The sequence below is a fragment of the Callithrix jacchus genome, chromosome 8 (genome assembly GCF_049354715.1).
Source record: "Callithrix jacchus isolate 240 chromosome 8, calJac240_pri, whole genome shotgun sequence".
NCBI classification, from domain to species: Eukaryota; Metazoa; Chordata; class Mammalia; order Primates; family Cebidae; genus Callithrix; species Callithrix jacchus.
Window position 1 is genome coordinate 430,674 of NC_133509.1, and position 22,623 is coordinate 453,296.

Genomic DNA, 22,623 nt, shown 5'->3' on the forward strand with positions numbered 1-22,623 from the left:
ATTGCCCTATTCTACTCTGTTTTGGAGTATATACACCAACTCCATATGCTCTCTCATGTAAAATACAAAAATTCTGTATTTAAGGGAATGGAAAAAAATCTAAAAATTTTCTAGGCACCCCAATGTTAAAATAAAAATTGCTCTGAATATAATGTGTCAGAAAAAATATACAATGCCTTTTTAGACTCTGTTTTGTAGTATATACACCAAGTTAATTTGCTCTCTCATGTCAAATACCGAAATTCAGATTTTACGCAAATCAAAAAACAATCTAAATAATATCTAGGCGGCCCAAACTTAAAAGAAAATGGCTCTGAATATAGTGTGTTAGAGAAAATATACAATGCCTTATTCTACTCTGTTTTAGAGTATATACAACAACTCAGTATGCTCTCTCATGTAAAATACAGAAATTCTAATTTTACCCGAATCTAAAAAATCTAAATATTATCTAGGCACCCCAATGTTAAAAGCAAATTTGCTCTGAATATGATCTTTCAGAAAAAATATACAATGCTTTTTACTCCTCTGTTTTGGAGTATATACACCAACTCACTCTGCTCTTTCATGTAAAATACCGAAATTCTAATTTTACGTGAATCGAAAAAAATCTAAATAATAACCAGGCGACCCAAAGTTAAAAGAAAATGGCTCTGAATATAGTCTGTTAGAAGAAATATACAATGCCGTATTCTACTATGTTTTGGAGTATATACACCAACTCAGTATGCTGTCTCATGTAAAATACAGAAATTCTAATTTTACCAGAATCGAAAAAATCTAAATATTCTTAAGGCACCACAATGTTAAAAACAAAACTGCTCTGAATATAAGCTGTCAGATAAAATATACAATGCACAATTCTACTATTTTTTGGAGTATATACACTAACTGCATTTGCTCTCTCATGTAAAATACAGAAATTCTAATTTTACTCGAATCGAAAAAATCTAAATATTATCTAGGCACCCCTATGTTAAAAACAAAATTGCTCTGAAAATAATCAGTCAGAAAAAATATACAATGCCCTATTCTACTCTGTTTTGGAGTATATACAAAAACTGCATATCCTCTCTCAGGTAAAATACCGAAATTCTAATTTTATGTGAATTGAAAAAAATCTAAATAATATCTAGGCACCCAAAGTTAAAACAAAATGGCTCTGAATATAGTTTGTTAGAAAAAATATACAATAGCTTATTCTACTCTGTTTTGGAGTATATACACCAACTCAGTATGCTCTCTCATGTAAAATACAGAAATTCTAATTTTACTTGAATTGAAAAGATCTAAATATTATCTAGACACACCAATGTTAAAAACAAAATTGCTCTGAATATAGTCTGTCAGAGAAAATATACAATGCCCTATTCTACTCTGTTTTGGAGTATATACACCAACTCCATATGCTCTCCCATGTAAAATAAAGAAATTCTATATTTAAGCGAATCGAAAAAAATCTAAATAATATCTAGACCCCCTAAAGATAAAAGAAAATGGCTCTGAAAATAGTCTGTTAGAAAAACTATACAATGCCTTATTCTACTCTGTTTTGGAGTATATACATCAACTCAGTATGCTCTTTCATGTAAAATACCGAAATTTTAATTTTATGCGAATCGATATAAATCTAACAAATATGTAGCCACCCCAAATATAAAAGAAAACGGCTCTGATTATAGTCTGTTAGAAAAAATATACAATGCCTTATTCTACTCTGTTTTGGAGTATATACAACAACTCTGTATGCTCTCTCATTTAAAATACAGAAATTCTAATTTTTCCCGAATCAAAAAAATTTAAACATTATCTAGGCACCCCAATGTTAAAAACCAAATTGCTCTGAACATAATCTGTCATAAAAAATATACAATGCCATTTTCTACTCTGTTTTGGAGTACATACACCAACTCCATATGCTCTATCATTTAAATAAAGAAATTCTATATTTAAGCGAATGGAAAAAAATCTAAAAATTATCTAGGCACCCCAATGTTAAAACAGAATTTCTCTGAATATAATCTGTCAGAAAAAATATACAATGCCCTTTTCTACTCTGTTTAGGAGTATATACACCAACTCAGTTTGCGCTCTGAAGGAAAATAGAGAAATTCTAATTTTACCCTAATCAAAAAAATCTAAATATTCGTTAGGCACCCCAATGTTAAAAACAAAACTGCTCTGAATATAATCTGTCAGAAAAAATATACAATGCCCTATTCTACTCTTTCTTGGAGTATATACACCAACTCCATATGCTCTCTCATGTAAAATACAGAAATTCTAATTTTACATGAATAGAAACAATCTAAATATTATCTAGGCACCCCATCGTTAAAAACAAAAGGGCTCTGAATATAATCAGTCAGAATAAATAAACAATGCCCTATTCTACTCTGTTTTGTAGTACATACACCAACTCCATATGCTCTCTCATGTAAAATACAGAAATTCTATATGTAAGCGAATCAAAAAAATCTAAATATTATCTAGGCACCCGAAGGTTAAAAGCAAAATTGCTCTAAATATAATCTGTGAGAAATAATATATAATGCCATATTCTACTCTCTTTTTGGAATATATACACCAGCTCCATATGCTCTCTCATGTAAAATACTGATATTCTTATTTTACGTGAATGGAAAAAAACCTAAAGAATATCTAGGTGCCCCAAAGTTAATAGAAAATGGCTCTCAATATAGTCTGTAAAAAAAAATATACAATGCCTTATTCTACTCTGTTTTGGAGTATATACACCAACTCGGTATGCTCTCTCATGTAAAATACCGAAATTCTAATTTTACCCGAATCGAAAAAATCTAAATATGATCTAGGCACCCCAATGTTAAAATCAAAATTGCTCTGAATATAATCTGTCAGAAAAAATATACAATACCCTATTCTACTCTTTTTTGGTATATATAAACCAACTCAGTATGCTCTCTCATGTAAAATAGAGAAATTCTAAATTTACGTGGATCTAAAAAAATCTAAATATTATCTAGGCACCCCAATGTCTAAAACAATATTGTTCTGGGTATAATCTGTCAGAGAAAATATACAATGCCCTTTTCTACTCTGTTTTGTAGTATATACACCAACTCAATATGCTCTTTCATGTAAAATACAAAAATTCTAATTTTACCCGAATCGAAAATATCTCAATATTATCAAAGCTTCACAATGTTAAAAACAAAAGTGCTCTGAATATAATCTGTCAAAAAAAATATACAATAACCTATTCTACTCTGTTTTGGAGTATATACACCAACTCCATATGCTCTCTAATGTAAAATACAGAAATTCTATATTTAAGGGAATCGAAAGAGATCTAAATATTATCTAGGCACCCAAATGTAAAAATAAAAATTGCTCTAAATATATTCTGTCAGAAAAAAATATACAATTCCCAATTCTACTCTGCTTTGGAGTATATACACCAACTCAATATGCTCTCTCATGTAAAATACAGAAATTCTATATTTAAGCGAATCGAAAAACATCTAAATATTATCTAGGCACCCCAAGGTTAAAAGGAAAATTTCTCGGCATATAATCTGTCAGAAAAAGTATACAATGCCCTATTCTAATCTGTTTTGGAGTATATAAACCAACTCAATATGCTCTCTCATGTAAAATACCGAAATTCTAACTTTAAGTGAATGGAAAAAAACCTAAAGAATATCTAGGCGCCCCAATGTTCAAAGAAAATGGCTCTGAATATAGTCTGTAAGATAAAAAAAAATGCCTTATTTTACTCTGTTTTGTAGTATATACATCAACTCAGTATGCTCTCTCATGTAAAACACAGAAATTCTAATTTTACCCGAATCGAAAAAATCTAAATATGATCTAGGTGCCCCAAAGTTAATGGAAAATGGCTCAAAATAAAGTCTGTAAGAAAAAATATACAATGCCTTATTCTACTTTGTTTTGGAGTATATAGACCAACTCAGTATGCTCTCTCATGTAAAGTACCGAAATTCTAAGTTTATGCGAATCGAGAAAAATCTAAATAATATCTAGGAGCCCCAAAGTTGAAGGAAAATAACTCTAAATATAGTCTGTTAGAAAAAATATACAATGCCTTATTCGACTCTGATTTGGAGTATATACACCAACTCAGTATGCTCTCTCATGTAAAATACAGAAATTCTAATTTTACGTGAATCGAAAAAAATCTAAATGTTATTTAGGCACCCGAATGTTAAAAGCAAAATTGCTCTGAATATAATCTGTCAGAAAAAATACACAATATCCTTTTCTACTTCTTTTTGGAGTATATACACCAACTCAATATACTCTCTCATGTAAAATACCGAAATTCTAATTTTACGCAAATCAAAAAAAATCTAAATAATATCTAGGCGCCCCAAAGTTAAAAGAAAATGTGTCTGAATATAGTCTCTTAGAAGAAATATACAATGCCTTATTCTATTATTTTTTGGAGTATATACACCCACTCAGTATGCTCTCTCATGCAAAATACTGAAATTTTGATTCTGCCCGAATCGAAAAAATCTAAATTTTATCTAGGCACCCCAATGTTTAAAACAAAATTGCTCTGACTATAATCTGTCAGAAAAAATATACAATGCCCTATTCTTCTTTTTTTTGGAGTATATACACCAACTCAATATGCTCCCTCATGTAAAATACGGAAATTCTAAATTTACGTGAATTGAAATAAATCTAAATATTATCTAGGCACCACAATGTTAAAAGCAAAATTGATCTGAATATAGTCTGTTAGAAAAAATATACAATATTTTATTCTACTCTGTTTTGTAGTATATACACTAACTCAATATGCTCTCTCTTATAAAATACCGAAATTCTAATTTTAAGCGAATCGAAAAAATCTAAATAATATCTAAGCGCCCCAACATAAAAAAAAAATGGCTCTGAATATAGTCTGTTATAAAAAATATACAATTCCTTATTCTACTCTGTATTGGAGTATATACACCAACTCCATATGCTCTCTCAAGTAAAATACAGAAATTCTAGCTTTAAGCGAATCGAAAAAAATCTATATATTATCTAGGCACCAAAATGTTAAAAGCAAAATTGCTCTGAATATAATCTGTTATAAAACATATACAATGCCCATTTCTACTCTGTTTTGTAGTATATAAACCAAATCAATATGCTCTCTCATGTAAAATACAGAAATTCTAATTTTACCAGAATCGAAAAATCTAAATATTATCTAGGCACCCCAATGTTAAAAGCAAAATTGCTCTGAATATAATCTGTCAGAATAAATATACAATGCCCTATTCTACCCTGTTTAGGAGTATATACACCAACTCCATATGCTCTATTATGAAAAATACAGAAATTCTATATTTAAGCGAATGGAAAATAATTAAAGATAATCTAGGCACCCCAATGTTAAAAGCAAAATTGCACTGAATATAATGTGTCAGAAAAAATATTCAATGTACTTTTCTACTATGCTTTTGAGTATATACACCAACTCAGTATGCTCTCCCATTTAAAATACCGAAATTCTAATTTTACGTGAATCGAAAAAAATATAAATATTATCTAGGCACCGAATGTTAAAAGCAAAATTGCTCTAAATAAATTCTGTCAGAGGAAATATGCAATGCCCTATTGTACTCTGTTTTGGAGTATATACACCAACTCTATATGCTTTCTCATGTAAAATACCGAAATTCTAATTTTACCCGAATCGAAAAAAATCTAAATAATATCTAGGTGCCCAAAAGATAAAAGAAAATGGCTCTGAATATAGTCTGTTAGAAAAAATATACCATGCCTTATTCTACTCTGTTTTGGAGTATATACATCAACTCAGTGTGCTCTCTCATGTAAAATACAGAAATTTTAATTTTACCCGAATCGAAGAAATCTAAATATTATGTAGGCACTCCAATTTTAAAAGCAAAATTGCTATGATTATAATCTGTCATAAAAAATAAAGAATTCTCAATTCTAATCTGTTTTGGAGTATATACACCAACTCCATATGCTCTCTTATGTAAAATACAGAAATTCGAAATTTAAGGAAATCGAAAAAAATCTAAATATTATGTAGGCACCCCAATGTTAAAAGCAAAATTGCTCTGAATATAGTCTGTCAGAAATAATATACAATGCCCTTTGCTACTCCGTTTTGTAGTATATACAACAACTCAATATGCTCTCTCATGTAAAATACCGAAATTCTAATTTTACGTGAATCGAAAAATGTCGAAATATTATCTAGGCACCCGAATGTTAAAAGCAGAATTGCTCTGAATATAATCTGTCAGGAAAAGTATACAATGCCCTTTTCTACTGTGTTTTGGAGTATATACACTAACTCAATATGCTCTCTCATGTAAAATACCGAAATTCTAATTTTACGTGAATCGAAAAATATCTAAATATTATCTAGGCGCCCCAAAGTTAAAAGAAAATAGCTCTTAATATAATCTTTCAGAAAAAAACTACAATGCCCTATTTTATTTTATTTTGATGTATATACACAAACTCAATATGCTCTGACATGTAAAATAGCAATATTCCAATTTTACGCGAACCGAAAAAAATCTAAATAATATCTAGGCGCTTCAAAGTTAAAAAAAAATGGCTCTGAATATAGTCTATTAGAAAAAATATACAATGCCTTATTCTACCCTGTTTTGAAGTATATACAAAAACTCAGTATGCTCTCTCAGGTTAAATACCGAAATTCAAATTTTACGTGAATCAAAAAAAAAATCTAAATATTTTCTAGGCACCCCAATGTTAAAACTAAAATTGCTCTGAATATAATCTGTCAGAGAAAATATACAATGCCATATTCTACACTGTTTTGGAGTATATACACCAACTCTGTATGCTCTCTCATTTAAAATACCGAAATCCTAATTATACGCGAATCAAAAAAAAATCTAAATAATATCTAGGCACTTAACAGTTAAAAGAAGATGGCTGTAAATATAATTTGTTAGAAAAAATATAGAATGCCTTATTCTACTTTGTTTTGGGGTATATACACCAACTCCATATGCTCTCTCAAGTAAAATACAGAAATTCTATATTTAAGCGAATTGAAAAAAATCTAAATATTATCTAGGCAACCCAATGTTAAAAGTAAAGTTGCTCTCAATATAATCTGTCAGAAAAATTATACAATGCCCTTTTGTACTCTGTTTTGGAGTATATACACCAACTCAATATTCTCTCTCATGTAAAATAACGAAATTCTAATTTTATGCAAATGAAAAAAATCTAAATAATATCCAAGCGCTTAAAAGTTACAAAAAATGGCTGTGAATATAGTCTGTTAGAAAAAATATACAATGCCTTATTCTACTCTGTTTTGGAGCATATACACCAACTCAGAATGCTCTCTCATGTAAAATACCGAAATTTTAATTTTACGCGAATCGAAAGAAATCTAAATAATATCTAGGCGCCCCAAAGTTAAAATAAAATGTCTCTGAATATAGTATGTTAGAAAAAATATACAATGCCTTATTATACTCTGTTGTGGAGTATATACACTAACTCCATATGCTCTCTCCTGTAAAATACAGAAATTCTATATTTAAGCGAATCGAAAAAAATCTAAATATTCCCTAGGCACCCCAATGTTAAAAGCAAAATTGCCCTGAATATAGTCATTCAGAAAAAATATACAATGCTCTTTTCTACTCCGTTTTGTAGTATATAACACAACTCAATATTCTCTCTCATGTAAAATAACGAAATTCTAAATTTATGTTAATCGAAAATAATGGAAATATTATCTAGGCACCCGAATGTTAAAAGCAAAATTGCTCTGAACATTATCTGTCATAAAAAATATACAATGCTTTTTTCTACTCCGTTTTGTAGTATATACACCAACACAATATGCTCTCTCATGTAAAATTCAGAAATTCTAATTTTACGTGAATCTAAAAAAATCTAAATAATATCTATGCGCCCCAAAGTTAAAAGAAAATGTCTCTGAATATAGTCTGTTTGAAAAACTATACAATGCCTTATTCTACTCTGTTTTGGAGTATATACACCAACTCAGTATGCTCTCTCATGTAAAATACAGATATTCTAATTTTACCCGAATCAAAAAATTCTACATATTAAATAGGCAACCCAATGTGAAAAGCAAAATTGCTCTGAATATAATCTGTCATAAAATATACACAACGCCATTTTCTACACTATTTTGTATTATATACACCAACTCAATATGCTCTCTCATGTAAAATACAGAAATTCTAATTTTACCTGAATCGAAAAAAATCTAAATATTTTCTGGCACCACAATGTTAAAGCAAAATTGCTCTGCATAAAATTTGTCAGAAAAAATATACAATGCCCTTTTCTACTTTCTTTTGGAGTATATACACCAATTCAATATGCTCTCTCATGTGAAATACCAAAATTCTAATTTTATGCAAATCGAAATAAATCCAAATGATATCTAGGCACCCCGAAGTTAAAAGTTAATGGTTCGGAATATAGTCTTTTAAAAAATATATACAATGCCTTATTCTACTCTGTTTTGGGGTATATAAACCAACTCAGTATGCACTCTCATGTAAAATACAGAAATTCTATATTTAAGCGAATCGAAAAATTCTACATATTATCTAGGCAACCCAATGTGAAAAGAAAAATTGCTCTGAATATAATCTGTCAGAAAATATACACAATGCCATTTTCTACTCTATTTTGTAGTATATACACCAACTCAATATGCTCTCTCATGTAAAATACAGATATTCTAATTTTACCCGATTCGAAATGATCAAAATATTATGTTGGTACCCCAATGTTAAAAACAAAATTGCTCTGAATATAATCTGTCAGAAAAAATATACAATGCCCTATTCTACTCTGTTTTGGAGTATATAAACCGACTCCATATACTCTATCATGTAAAATACAGAAATTCCATATTTAAGGAAATCGAATAAAATCTAAATATTTTCTAGGCACCCCAATGTTAAAAGCAAAATTGCTCTAAATATAATCTGTCAGAAAAAATACAAAATGCCATTTTCTACTCTGTTTTGTAGTATATACACCAACTCAATATGCTCTGATATGTAAAATACAGAATTTCTAATTTTATCCGAATCAAAAAAATCTAAATATTATGTAGGCACGTCAATGTTAAAAAAAAATTGCTCTGAGTAAAATTTTTCAGAGAAAATACACAATGCCATTTCCTCCACTTTTTTGTTTATATACACCAACTTAATATGCTCTTTCATGTGAAATACAGAAGTTCTAATTTTAAATGAATCGAAAATATCTAAATATTATCTAGGCAACCCAATGTTAAAAACAAAATTGCTCTGAATATAATCTGTCAGAAAAAATATACAATGCCTTATTCTACTCTGTTTTGGGGTATATACACCAACTCAATATGCTCTCTCATGTAAAATACAGAAATTTTATATTTAAGCAAATTGAAAAAAATCTAAATATTATCTAGGCACCCCAATGTTAAAAACAAAATTTCTCTGAATATAATCTTTCAGAAAAAATATACAATGCCCTATTCTACTCTGTTTTGGAGTATATAAACCAACTAAGTATGCTCTCTCATGTAAAATAGAGAAATTCTATATTTAAGAGAATCGAAAAAATTTAAATATTATCTAGGCACCCGAATGTTAAAAGCAAAATTTCTCTGAATATAATCTGTCAGAAAAAATATACAATGCCCTTTTCTACCCTGTTTTTAGTATATACACCAATTCAATATGCTCTCTCATGTAAAATACAGAAATTCTAATATTACCCAAATCGAAATGATCTAAATATTATCGAGGCACCCCAATGTTAAAAACAAAATTGCTCTGAATATAATCTGTCGAAAAAATATATAATGACCTTTTCTACTCGGTTTTGGAGTATATACACCAACTCAGTATGCTCTCTCATGTAAACCGAAATTCTATGTTTACTTGAATCGAAAAAAATGTAACTATTATCTAGGGACTCCAATGTTGAAATCCTAATTGCTCTGAATATAATCTGCCAGAAAAAACATAGAATGCTTTTTTTCTACTCTGTTTTGTAGTATATACACCAACTCAATATGCTCTCTCATGTAAAATACGGAAATTCTAATTTTAGGCGACTCGAAAAAAATCTAAATAATATCTGCGTGCACCAAAGATAAAAGAAAATGGCTCTGAATATAGTGTGTTAGAAAAAATATACAATGCCTTATTCTACTCTGTTTTGGAGTATATACACCAACTCAGTATGCTCTCTCATGTAAAATATCGAAATTATAAATTTACGTGAATCGAAAAAAATCTAAATATTATCTAGGCACCCCAATGTTAAAAGCAAAATTGCTCTTAATATAATCTGTCAGGATAAATATACAATGCCCATTTCTACTCTGTTTTTGGGTATATACACCAACTCAATATGCTCTCTCATGTAAAATACCGAAATTCTAAGTTTATGTGAGTCGAAAAAAGTCTAAAAAATATCTAGGGGCCTCAAAGTTAAAAGAAAATGGCTCAGAATATACTCTGTTAGAAAAATATAAAATGCCTTATTCTACTCTGTTTTGCATTATATACACCAACTCAGTGTGCTCTCTCTTGTAAAATACAGAAATTGTAAGTTAACCGGAATTGAAACAATCTAAACATTATCTAGGAACCGCAATGTTAAAAAAATAATTGCTCTGAATACAATTCGCCAGAAAAAATATACAATGCCCTATTCTACTCTGTTTTGGAGTATAAACACCAACTCCATATGCTCTCTCATGTAAAATACAGAAATTCTATATTTAAGCGAATCGAAAAAACTCTAAATATTATCTAAGCACAGCATTATTAAAAACAAAATCGCTCCGTATATAATCTGTCAGAAAAAATATAAAATGCTCAATTCTACTCTTTTTTGGGGTATATACAGAAACTTCATATGCTCTCTCATTTAAAATACCGAAATTCTAATTTCACGCGAATCGAAAAAAATCTAAATAATATCTAGGAGACCCAACGTTCCAGAAAACGAGCACTGAATATAGTCTGTTAGAAAAAATATACAATGCCTTATTCTACTTTGTTTTGGAGTATATACACCAACTCCATATGCTCTCTCGTGTAAAATACAAAAATTCTAATTCTACCCGAATCGAAAAAATGTAAATATTGTCTAGGCACCCCAATGTTAAAAACAAAATTGCTCTGAATATAATCTGTCAGAAAAAATATCTAATGCCCTATTCTACTCTGTTTTGGAGTATATATACCCACTACTTATGCTCTCTCATGTAAAACACAGAAATTCTATATTTAAGGAAATCGAAAAAAATCTAAATATTATCCTGGCACCCCAATGTTAAAAGAAAAATTGCTCTTAATATAATCTGTAAGTAAAAATATACAATGCTTTTTTGTACTCTGTTTTGTTGTATATAAACCAACTCAGTATGCTCTGTCATGTAACATGCAAAAATTCTAATTTTACCCGAATGGAAGAAATCTAAATATTATTTAGGGAACCCAATGTAAAAAACAAAATTTCTCTGAATATACTCTGTGAGAAAAAATATACAATGCCCTATTCTACTCTGTTTTGGAGTATATACACCAACTCCATATGCTCTCTCATGTAAAACACAGAAATTCTATATTTAAGAAAATCGAAAATAATCTAAATATGTTCTAGGCACCCCAATGTTAAAAGCAAAATTTCTCTGAATATAATCTGTCAGAAAAAATATACAATGCCCTGTTCTACTCTGTTTTAAAGTATATACACCAACTCAGTATGCTCTCTCATGTAAAATACCGAAATTCTAATTTTACCCGAATCAAAAATATCAAAATATTAGGTGGGCAACCCAATGTTAAAAACAAAATTGCTCTGAATATAATCTGTAAGAAAAAAATATACAATTCCCTATTCTACTGTGTTTTGGAGTATATACACCAACTCAGTATGCTCTCTCATGGTAAATACCGAAATTCTTATTTTACGCGAATCGAAAAAAATCTAAATAATATCTAGGCGCCCCAACGTTAAACAAAAATGGCTCTGAATATAGTCTGTTAGAAAAAAATATACAATGCCTTATTCCACTTTGTTTTGGAGTATATACACCAACTCAATATGCTTTATCATGTAAAATACAGAAATTCTAATTCTACCTGAATCGAAAAAATATAAATACTGTCTAGGCACCCCAACGTTAAAAACAAAATTGCTCTGAATATAATCTGTCCGAAAAAATATACAATGCCCTATTCTACTCTGTTTTGGAGTATATACACCAACTACATATTCTCTCTCATGTAAAATACAGAAATTCTATATTTAAGGGAATCGAAAAAAACTAAATATTATCTAGGCACCCCAATGTTAAAAGCAACATTTCTCTGAATATAATATGTCAGAAAAAATATACAATGCCCTTTTCTACTCTGTTTTGTAATATATACACCAACTCAATATGCTCTCTCATGTAAAATACAGAAATTCTAATTTTACCCGAATCGAAAAAATGAAAATATTATGTAGGCACCCCAATGTTAAAAACAAAATTGCTCTGAATATAATTTGTCAGAGAAAATAAACAATGCCCTATTCTACTCTGTTTTGGAGTATATACACCAACTCAGTATGCTCTCTCATGTAAAATACAGAAATTCTAATTTTAAGTGAATCGAAGAAAATCTAAATATTATCTAGGCACCCCAATGTAAGAAACAAAATCGCTCTGAATATAATCTGTCAGAAAAAATATAAAATGCCCGATTCTACTCTGTTTTGGAGTATATACACCAACTCCATATGCTTTCTCATGTAAAATACCGAAATTCTAATTTTACGTGAATCGAAAAAAATCTAAATAATATCTAGGCTCCTCAAAGTTTAAAGAAAATGGCTCTTAATATAGTCTGTCAGAAAAAATATATAATGCCTTATTCTACTTTGTTTTGGAGTATATGAACCAACTCAGGATGCCCTCTCATGAAAAATAGAGAAATTCTAATTATACCTGAATCGAAAAAATCTAAATATTATCTAGGCACCCCTTGTAAAAAACAAAATTGCTCTGAATATAATCTGTCAGAAAAAATATACAATAACCTATTCTACTTTGTTTTGGAATATATACACCAACTCCATATGCTCTCTCATGTAAAATACAGAAATCCTAATTTTACGTGAATCGAAAAAAATCTAAATAATATCGAGGCGGCCCAAACTTAAAAGAAAATGACTCTGAATATAGTCTGTTATAAAAAATATACAATGCCTTATTCTACTGTGTTTTGGAGTATATACACAAACTCAGTGTGCTCTCTCATGTAAAATACAGAAATTCTAATTTTACACCAATCTAAAAAATCTAAATATTATCTAGGTACCCCAATGTTAAAAAAAAATTGCCCTGAATATAATCTGTCAGAGAAAAATACAATGCCGTATTCTACTTTATTTTGGAGTATATACACCAAATCCATATGCTCTGTCATGTAAAATTCAGAAATTCTTTATTTATGCAAATCGAAATAAATCTAAATATTATGTAGGCACTCCAATGTTAAGAACAAAATTGTTCTAAATATAATCTGTCAGAGAAAATATGCAATGCCCTATTCTACTCTGTTTGGTGTATATACACCAACTCCATATGCTCTCTCATGTAAAATACCGAAATTCTAATTTTACGTGATTCGAAAAAAATCTAAATATTATCTAGGCACCCGATTGTTAAAACAAAATTGCTCTGAATATAATCTGTCAGAATAAATACACAATGCCCTTTTCTACTCTTTTTTGTAGCATATACACCAACTCAATATGCTCTCTCATGTACAATTCAGTAATTCTAATTTTACAAAAATCGAAAAAATCTAAATATTATCGAGGCACACCAATGTTAAAAAAAAAATTGCTCTGAATATACTCTATCGAAAACATATATAATGACCTATTCGACTCGGTTTTGTAGTATATACACCAACTCAGTATGCTCTTTCATGTAAAACGAAATTCTAATTTTATGCGAATCGAAAAAAATCTAAATAATATCTCGGGGCCTGAAAGTTAAAAGAAAATGGCTCTGAATATAGTCTGTTAGAAAAATATACAATGCCTTATTCTACTCTGTTTTGGAGTATATACACCAACTCAGTATGCTCTCTCATATAAAATACAGAAATTGTAAGTTAACTGGAATCAAAAGAATCTAAATATTATCTAGGCAACCCAATGTTAAAAACCAAATTCCTCTGAGTATAATTTGTCATAAAAAATATACAATGCCCTTTTCTACTCTGTTTTGGAGTATATAAACCAACTCCATATGCTCTCTTATCAAATACAGAAATTCTATATTTAAGCGAATCAAAAATAATTTAAATATTATCTAGACACCCCAATGTTAAAAGCAAAATTCTCCGAATATAATCTTTCAGAAAAAATATACAATGCCCTTTTCTACTCTGTTTTAGAGTACATACACCAACTCAATATGCTCTCTAATGTAAAATACCGAAATTCTAATTTTACGCGAATCGAAAAAAATCTAAATAATATCTAGGCGTCCCAAAGTTAAAAGAAAATGGCTCTGAATATAGTCTGTGAGAACAAATATACAATGCCTTATTCTACTCTTTTATGGAGTATATACACCAACTCAGTATGCTTTCTTATGTAAACTACAGAAATTCTAATTTTACCCGAATCAAAAAAATCTAAATTTTATCTAGGCACCCCAATGTTAAAAACAAAATTCCTCTGAATATAATCTGTCACATAAAATATACAATGCCCTATTCTATTCTGTTTTGGAGTATATACACCAACTCATTATGCTCTCTCATGTAAAATACCGAATTTCTAATTTAGGCGAATCAAAAAAAATCTGAATAATATCTAGGCGCCCCAAAGTTAAAAGAAAATGGCTCTGAATATAGTCTGTAAGAGAAAATATACAATGCCTTATTCTACTGTGTTTTGGAGTATATACACCAACTCAGGATGCTCTCTCATGTAAAATAAAGTAATTCTAATTTTACCCGAATTGAAAAAATCTAAATATTTTCTAGGCACCCCAGTGTTAAAAAAAAAATTGGTCTGAATATAATCTGTCAGAAGAAATATACAATGCCCTATTCCACTCTGTTTTGAAGTATATACACCAACTCCATCTTCTCTCTCATGTAAAATACAGAAATTCTATATTTAAGCGAATTGAAAAAAATCTAAATATTATCTAGGCACCCCAATGTTAAAAGCAAAATTGCTCTGAATATAATCTCTCAGAAAAAATATACAGCGGCCTTTTCTACTTGGTATTGTATTATATACACCAACTCAATATGCTCTCTCATGTAAAATACTGAAATTCTAATTTTACGCGAATCGAAAAAAATTTAAATAATATCTAGGCGCCCCAAAGTTAAAAAAAAATGGCTCTGAATATAGTCTGTTAGAAAAAATATAAAATGCCTTATTTTACTCTTTTTTTGGAGTATATACACCAACTCAGTATGCTCTCTCATGTAAAATACAGAAATTTTAATTTTACATGTATCGAAATACATCTAAATATTTTCTAGGCACCCCAATGTTAAAAACAAAATTGCTCTGAATATAATCTGTCAGAAAAATTATACAATGCCCTATTCTACTGTGTTTTGGAGTATATACACCAATTCAGTATGCTCTCTCATGTAAAATAGAGAAATACTAATTTTACCCGAATCGAAAGAATCTAAATATTATCTAGGCACCTCAATGTTAAAAACAAAATTGCTCTGAATATAATATGTCAGAAAAAATATACAATGCCCTATTCTACTGTTTTCGAGTATATACAGCAACTCCATATGCTCTTTCATGTAAAATACAGAAATTCTAATTTTACCGGAATTGAAAAAATCTAAATATTAACTACGCACCCCAATGGTAAACGCAAAATTTCTCTGAATATAATCTGTCAGAAAAAATATACAAGGCCCTTTTCTACTCTGTTTTGTAGTATAAACACCAACTCAATATGCTCTGTCATGTGAAATACAGAAATTCGAATTCCACCGGAATCAAAAAAACCTAAATATTATCTAGGCACCCCAATGTTAAAAGCAAAATTTCTCTGAATATAATCTGTCAGAAAAAATATACAATGCCCTATTCTACTCTGTTTTAAAGTATATACACCAACTGCATATGCTCTCTCATGTAAAATACAGAAATTAAATCCTACCCGAAATGAAATAATCTAAATATTGTCTAGGCACCCCAATGTTAAAAACAAAATTGCGAGAGGGGACTCAAGATGGCGCTGTGAGAACAACCCAGGATTGGAGCCCGCGTTGAATCCGGAAACGGTGAGTCTGTGCTGCATTTTTAGACTGATCTTTATTGCCCACAGAACGGAGAAACTGCCAAGTATAAAAAGACACGGGACGCCAGGCAGTAGGTCTGCCTGGCGAAGCCGGCAGCCGGGGCGGCGGTGGCCGGCCCTACCCAGCAATCCCCACAGGGTGCGCTTGTCCGGGTGCCTTGTTGAACCGGCAACCTGAGACTTGAGAGGACTGGACTTGAGACTGAACGAGACTTGCACAGTAGCCCAGCCCAGGGGATTGCAGGGACAGATCGTTTGGGATACCCAGTGGGACGAACAAAACCGCGATTTCAAACTATCCCAAGCAGACGGCCCGAGACGCTCTGTGGGGGAGGGGCGTCCACCACTACCGAGGCAACCCGCCCCAACTGAGATACACGCCCACTGCTGACGCATCCAGCCATTGCCGAGGCAACCCGTCCCTACTGAGATACACGCCCACTGCTGAAGCAGCCTGCCTTTGCTGAGGCAACACCCTACAATGAAGAGACTCTGCCGCAGGGCGTGGCGGAGACCACAGCAGAGCCTGCAGGAACAGGGCGAATCACACAACAGCAGGGCGGAGCCTGGCAACCAAACAGTGGCTAGTCTGCCTTCTAGCTGGGCAGGACACCTCATCAAACATCCAAAAATATAGCCCAAACCCCTCAATGCAGAGCATTTGAGAAAAAAATAAAAGGGTTTTTTAATGAGCTCTGTTGCAGCAGAATCAAACATAGCAGCCTAACAGCCCTGAAGAAACAACAGAGCACACAGCTCAGCAATTAAACCCCTATAAAGTACAAACTGTCTCCTCAAGCAGCTCCCTGACCCCTCTATATCCAAAAGACTGATATTAGGCAGGCATCATCCTGGGACAAAGATAGCAGAAAAAGAAACTGGTAGCATCCCTTGCTGTGCCACAGCTGCTAGAGGTGCACCCCAGACAAGCAAGGTCTGGAGTGGACCTCAGCAGTCGTACAGCGAAGGGGCTAGACTGGTAGAAGGAAAACCAAGCAACAGAAGTACTTCATCATCAACATTCTGGGTGTCCACTCAGAGACCCAATCGAAAAATCAGCAACTACGCAGACCAGCGGACAAATCCACAAAGATGGGAAGAAACCAGCGCAAAAAGGAGGAAAACACCCGAAACCAGAACACCTCGCCTCCTAGAAAGGACCAAAACACCTCACCAGCAAGGGAACAAAGCTGGACGGAGAATGACTGTGACGAAATGACGGAACTAGACTTCAGAAGATGGATAATGAGAAACTTTTGTGAGCTAAAAGATCAATGCAAAGAAACTAAGAACGTTGAAAAAAGATTTGAAAAAAGATTCGAGGAAATGATAACAAGAATGGATAACTTAGAGAGGAATATGAATGAATTAAAGGAGCTGAAAAACACCATACGAAAACTTCGCGAAGCAAACACAAGTTTCAATAGCCGAATTGACCAAGCAGAAGAAAGAATATCTGAAGTCGAAGACCAACTCAGTGAAATAAAACGAGAAACCAAGATCAGAGAAAAAAGCGCAAAAAGGAATGAACAAAGTCTCCAAGAAATGTGGGACTATGTGAAAAGACCTACCCTACGTTTGATAGGTGTACCAGAAGAGGACGAAGAGAATGAATCCAAGCTGGAAAATACTCTTCAGGACATCATCCAGGAAAATTTCCCGCACCTAGCAAGACAGGCCAATACTCAATTGCAGGAAATACAGAGAACACCACAAAGATATTCCACAAGAAGAGCAACCCCAAGGCACATAATCGTCAGATTCAACAGGGTTGAAATAAAGGAGAGAATACTAAGGGCAGCCAGAGAGAAAGGTCGGGTCACCCACAAAGGGAAGCCCATCAGACTCACAGCAGATCTCTCGGCAGAAACACTACAAGCCAGAAGAGAGTGGGGGCCAATATTCAACATTCTTAAAGAAAAGAACTTTCAACCCAGAATTTCATATCCAGCCAAACTGAGATTCAGAAGTGAAGGAAAAATAAAATCCTTTGCAAACAAGCAAGTACTCAGAGATTTTGTCACCACCAGGCCTGCTTTACAAGAGCTCCTAAAAGAGGCACTACACATAGAAAGGATCAACCAGTACCAGCCATTCCAAAATCACACTGAATGCTAAAGAGCTTCAACATAATGAAGAATCTACAACAACTAACAGGCAAAACAGCCACTTAGCATCAAAATAGCAGTATCAAATTCACACATAACAATATTAACCCTAAATGTAAGTGGACTAAATGCACCAATCAAAAGACACAGACTGGCAAATTGGATAAAAATCCAAAACCCATCAGTGTGCTGTATCCAGGAAACCCATCTCACATGCAAGGATACACAAAGGCTCAAAATAAAGTGATGGAGGAAGATTTACCAAACTAATGGAAAGCAAAAAAAAGCAGGAGTTGCAATTCTCATCTATGATAAAATAGACTTTAAAGCAACAAAGATCAAAAGAGACAAAGAAGGCCATTACATAATGGTAAAAGGATCCATACAAGAAGAAGAGCTAACGATCCTAAACATATATGGACCCAACACAGGAGCACCCAGATACATAAGGCAAGTTCTTAATGACTTACAAAAGGACTTAGACTCCCACACAATAATAGTGGGAGACTTTAACACTCCACTGTCAATACTAGACAGATCAACCAGACAGAAAATCAACAAGGATATCCAGGGCTTGAACTCAGACCTGGAGCAAGCAAACCTGATAGACATTTACAGAACTCTCCACCCCAAATCCACAGAATACACATTCTTCTCAGCACCACATCACACCTACTCTAAAATTGACCACATAATTGGAAGTAAAGCACTGCTCAACAAATGCAAAACAACTGAAATCATAACAAACAGCCTCTCAGACCATAGTGCAATCAAGTTAGAACTCAGAATTCAGAAACCGACCCAGAACCGCACAGCTTCATGGAAACTGAACAACTGGCTCTTGAATGTTGACTGGGTAAACAACGAAATGAAGGCAGAAATAAAGAAGTTCTTCGAAACCAATGAGAACACAGACAAAACGTGCCAGAACCTCTGGGACACATTTGAAGCAGTCTCTAGAGGAAAGTATATAGCAATAAGTGCCCATATGAGGAGAATGGAGAGATCCAAAATTGACACCCTATCGTCAAAATTGAAAGAGCTAGAGGAGCAAGATCAAAAAAACTCAAAACCCAGCAGAAGACAAGAAATAACTAAGATCAGAGCTGAGCTGAAGGAGATTGAGACACTAAAAACCCTTCAAAAAATCAATAAATCCAAGAGCTGGTTTTTTGAGAAGATCAACAAAATAGACAGACCACTAGCCAGATTGATTAAAAAGAAAAGAGAGAACAACCAAATAGATGCAATAAAAAATGATAAAGGGAAAATCACCACAGATTCCACAGAAATTCAAACCATCATCAGAGAATATTACAAACAACTCTATGCGCATAAACTAGTAAACCTGGTAGAAATGGATAAATTCCTGGACTCCTGTGTCCTCCCAAGCCTAAACCAGGAGGAAGCTGAAACTATGAATAGACCAATAACAAGGTCTGAAGTTGAGGCAGCAATTAACAGCCTACCACACAAAAAAGCCCAGGTCCAGACGGGTTCACAGCCGAATTCTACCAGACACACAAGGAGGAGCTGATACCATTCCTTCTAAAACTATTTCAAACAATCCAAAAAGAGGTAATCCCTCCCAAATCATTTTATGAGACCAACATCATCTTGATACCAAAACCCGGCAGAGACCCAACGAGAAAAGAAAACTTCAGGCCAATATCCATGATGAACATAGATGCAAAAATCTTCAATAAAATATTGGCAAGCCGATTGCAACAGCAAATCAAAAAACTTATTCATCATGATCAAGTAGGATTCATCCCAGGAATGCAAGGCTGGTTCAACATACGCAAGTCTATCAACGTAATTCACCACATAAACAGAACCAAAAACAAAAACCACATGATTATCTCAATCGACGCAGAGAAGGCATTTGACAAAATTCAACAGCCCTTTATGCTAAAAATCCTCAATAAACTCGGTATCGATGGAACATATCTCAAAGTAATAAAAGCTATTTATGACAAACCAACAGCCAATATCATACTGAATGGGCAAAACCTGGAAGCATTCCCTTTAAAATCTGGCACAAGACAAGGATGCCCTCTCTCACCACTCCTATTCAATATAGTAGTGGAAGTTCTAGACAGAGCAATCAGGCAAAAAAAGAAATAAAGGGTATTCAAGTAGGAAAGGTGGAAGCCAAATTGTCTCTATTTGTAGACGACATGATAGTATACCTAGAAGACCCCATTGCCTCAGCCCAAAAACTCCTGAAACTGATAAGCAACTTCAGCAAAGTCTCAGGATATAAAATTAATGTGCAAAAATCACAGCATTCTTCTACACCAACAACAGACTTAAAGAAAGCCAAATCAAGAGCGAAGTGTCATTCGCAATTGCTACAAAAAGAATAAAATACCTTGGAATACAACTCACAAGGAACGTAAGAGACCTCTACAAGGAGAACTACAAACCACTTCTCAACGAAATCAGAGAGGACACAAACAGATGGAGAAACATTCCATGTTCATGGTTAGGAAGAATTAATATCGTGAAAATGGCTATACTGCCCAAAGTAATTTACAGAATCAATGCTATCCCTATCAAGCTACCACTGACTTTCTTCACAGAACTGGAAAAAACCACCATGAACTTCATATGGAACCAAAAGAGAGCCCGCATAGCCAAGTCAATTCTAAGCAAAAAGAACACAGCGGGGGGCATCACACTACCGGATTTCAAACTATACTACAAGGCTACAGTAATCAAAACAGCATGGTACTGGTACCAAAACAGAGATATAGACCAATGGAACAAAACAGAGGCACCGGAGGCAACACAACATACATACAACTATACAATCTTTCATAAACCTGACAAAAACAAGCAATGGGGAAAGGATTCCATGTTTAACAAATGGTGTTGGGAAAACTGGCTAGCCATGTGCAGAAAGCAGAAACTGGACCCCTTCCTGACACCTTACACTAAAATTAACTCCAGATGGATTAAAGACTTAAACATAAGACCTGGCACCATAAAAACCCTAGAAGGAAATCTAGGCAAAACTATCCAGGACATAGGAGTAGGCAAGAACTTCATGAACAAAACACCAAAAGCATTGGCAACAAAAGACAAAATAGACAAATGGGACCTAATCAAACTCCACAGCTTCTGCACGGCAAAAGAAACAGTCACTAGAGTGGATCGGCAACCAACAGAATGGGAAAAAATTTTCTCAGTCCACCCATCTGACAAAGGGCTGATATCCAGAATTTACAAAGAACTCAAACAGATTTACAGGAAAAAAACAAACAAGCCCATTCAAAAGTGGGCAAAGGATATGAACAGACACTTTACCAAAGAAGACATATATGAGGCCAACAATCATATGAAAAAATGCTCATCGTCACTGGTCATCAGAGAGATGCAAATCAAAACCACATTGAGATACCATCTCACGCCAGTTAGAATGGCGATCATTAAAAAATCTGGAGACAACAAATGCTGGAGAGGATGTGGAGAAAAAGGAACACTTCTACACTGTTGGTGGGAGTGTAAATTAGTTCAACCATTGTGGAAGACAGTGTGACCATTCCTCAAGGCCTTAGAAATAGAAATTCCATTTGACCCAGCAATCCCATTACTGGGTATATATCCAAAAGACTATAAATCATTTTACTATAAGGACACATGTACACGAATGTTCATTGCAGCACTGTTTACAATAGCAAAGACCTGGAATCAACCCAAATGCCCATCGATAATAGACTGGATTGGAAGAATGTAGCACATATACACCATAGAATATTATGCAGCAATCAGAAATGATGAGTTTGTGTCGTTTGTAGGGACACGGATGAATCTGGAGAACATCATCCTCAGCAAACTGACACAAGAACAGAAAATGAAACACCGCATATTCTCACTCATAGGTGGGTGATGAAAAATGAGAACACATGGACACAGAAAGGGAAGTACTAAACACTGGCGTCTACTAGGGGGAAAAGGGGAGGGCCAGTGGGAGGGGGAGCTGGGCAGGGATAGCCTGGGGAGAAATGCCAAATGTGGGTGAAGGGGAGAAGAAAAGCAAAGCACACTGCCATGTGTGTACCTACGCAACTGTCTTGCATAGTATGCTCATGTACCCCAAAACCTAAAATCCAATAAAAAATTTAGAAAAAAAAA